The sequence below is a fragment of the Chiloscyllium punctatum genome, unplaced genomic scaffold, assembly GCF_047496795.1.
Source record: "Chiloscyllium punctatum isolate Juve2018m unplaced genomic scaffold, sChiPun1.3 scaffold_1088, whole genome shotgun sequence".
In the NCBI taxonomy this organism is placed as follows: Eukaryota; Metazoa; Chordata; class Chondrichthyes; order Orectolobiformes; family Hemiscylliidae; genus Chiloscyllium; species Chiloscyllium punctatum.
In genome coordinates, this window is record NW_027310822.1 from 5,001 (window position 1) to 7,500 (window position 2,500).

The following is a 2,500-nucleotide window of genomic DNA, read 5'->3' on the forward strand; positions in this document are numbered from 1 at the left end:
GCAGGCCCTGCAGCCGTGGTCACCGCCAAACCCCCACAACTCGAGCAAGTGAAAAAAAAAGTAACAGGAGCGAAAGCATCTCTGTCGGCTTGGGGGTACGCCCGTTTCCGTTTCAACTTGTCTCGCGAGGGTGGTTTCGGGGCCAGCAGGAGAGCTCGTCGGGGTAGCAGGCCCTGCAGCCGTGGTCACCGCCAAACCCCCACAACTCGAGCAAGTGAAAAAAAAAGTAACAAATAAGAAAGGATCGTCGGCTTGGGGGTACGCCCGTTTCCGTTTCAACTTGTCTCGCGAGGGTGGTTTCGGGGCCAGCAGGAGAGCTCGTCGGGGTAGCAGGCCCTGCAGCCGTGGTCACCGCCAAACCCCCACAACTCGAGCAAGTGAAAAAAAAAGTAACAAATAAGAAAGGATCGTCGGCTTGGGGGTACGCCCGTTTCCGTTTCAACTTGTCTCGCGAGGGTGGTTTCGGGGCCAGCAGGAGAGCTCGTCGGGGTAGCAGGCCCTGCAGCCGTGGTCACCGCCAAACCCCCACAACTCGAGCAAGTGAAAAAAAAAAGTAACAAATAAGAAAGGATCGTCGGCTTGGGGGTACGCCCGTTTCCGTTTCAACTTGTCTCGCGAGGGTGGTTTCGGGGCCAGCAGGAGAGCTCGTCGGGGTAGCAGGCCCTGCAGCCGTGGTCACCGCCAAACCCCCACAACTCGAGCAAGTGAAAAAAAAAAGTAACAAATAAGAAAGGATCTCTGTCGGCTTGGGGGTACGCCCGTTTCCCGTTTCAACTTGTCTCGCGAGGGTGGTTTCGGGGCCAGCAGGAGAGCTCGTCGGGGTAGCAGGCCCTGCAGCCGTGGTCACCGCCAAATCGCCACAACTCGAGCAAGTGAAAAAAAAAGTAACAAATAAGAAAGGATCGTCGGCTTGGGGGTACGCCCGTTTCCGTTTCAACTTGTCTCGCGAGGGTGGTTTCGGGGCCAGCAGGAGAGCTCGTCGGGGTAGCAGGCCCTGCAGCCGTGGTCACCGCCAAACCCCCCACAACTGTTGGGCGCCTACCTGCGCGGGGCAGGAGGACACTTTCCGATTTCAAATCTCCGTTTGCCGAGTCCACCCCGAACGCACGCGGGCGGGCGGGTTCGCATCACCCTTCGTCACAAGGGGCGAAGCCCGTTCCACCGTCTCGTCAGTAGTGCCGACCGGTCTGTGATCGACGAGGGGAGCCACACCAGGTCCGGCCCTGCTGCTTGGCGGCACCGCGTCGTCGGGAGCTCGCGACAGACGGAGGGTTTCGGTGTACTCTCCAGCCACGGGAAACGAAGCCGGTGATGCAGGCGCCGGTCTTTCGCTCCCAAATCGGCTGGGTTTACATCGTTGCTATCTAGTCACGCTCCCTTCAAACCCGACGGGGTACCTATTCCCCTCACCCGTCTGTGCGTATACAGCCTCTTTGCACTTGCGGGATGGGGGTGGTGGTTTAAAGACTCTCGAGTTGCCGCCCGTCGGTCTCCGAGCTCCGTGCAGTAGTGATCCCCAGCGAACTGCCAGCAGGGCGAACGAGCGATCCCGCTCTCGGTCGGGGCGCCTGGCGTCGATCGGTGGTCGGTGGCTTGCGGGCAAGCTGCGCTGTGAGTGTGGGAACGAGTATGACGAGCCGTTGCCGCGACTCCCAGTCCACCTCGGCGGTGGCTGGGCCGGGCGGGCGTCTGCTCGGGCGAGTGCCGCCCCCGCCTCCTCGCAGGAAGTCCGCTCGCCGACACGCCGCCACGTGCACGCGTCAGTGACGCTGCCGAACCGATGGCCGGTGCCCGTTCCCGCCTCTGCTTTTCCTAGGGCAAAGCTGCTGCACGCCTCGTGATACTAGGCGGGCGACATGGTGGCGGTGATCCTGCCTCCGTCGCTGCGGTGCGTTGGGGCACGCATCGCCTCTTGGGCGCCCTGTCCTCCTCCCCCCAATAGACGTATGTTTCTGCGGGCCGCACCAGGATGGTGCTCCCCATCGCTTCACGCCACCCTGCTCCGCCCGCACGCCGGCGTGCAGGTGGCTGTAGCTCAAGGTGGGGAGCGTATGTGCGGTCCGGGTCGCTTTCCTCTGGCGAGGGAGAGACCTAAAACAAACTCAGACAACTCTTGACGGTGGATCACTCGGCTCGTGCGTCGATGACGAACGCAGCTAGCTGCGAGAATTAATGTGAATTGCAGGACACATTGATCATCGACACTTTGAACGCACTTTGCGGCCCCGGGTTCTTCCCGGGGCCACGCCTGTCTGAGGGTCGTTTGGCAATCAATCGCACTCGCCTTGGCTGGCGAGAGCGCGGCTGGGGTGTCGCAGAGGACCCGTCCTCTTTGTCCCCCTAAGTTCAGACTCCGGAGCCCTCCGGCGTCGGAGCGCTTGGCCTTTCCCCCCACCCTGCACATTCCGTTCGTCAGGCTCGACGCCATCCCCCCGCCGGGGAGCGCGGCCTGGCGTCCGTCTGTGTCGTGGCAGTGGGGCCAGCACGGCTGTCACCGGTC

General features: G+C 62.2%; 1 non-coding gene across 1 annotated transcript; it reads left to right on the forward strand.

The window, feature by feature from the left end:
• The first annotated feature begins 2,108 nt into the window (after nucleotides 1-2,108).
• Nucleotides 2,109-2,262, forward strand: LOC140474592 (5.8S ribosomal RNA). The gene has a single exon (XR_011959241.1). It is a non-coding gene; the product is annotated as a 5.8S ribosomal RNA (ribosomal RNA).
• The last annotated feature ends 238 nt before the right edge of the window (nucleotides 2,263-2,500 follow it).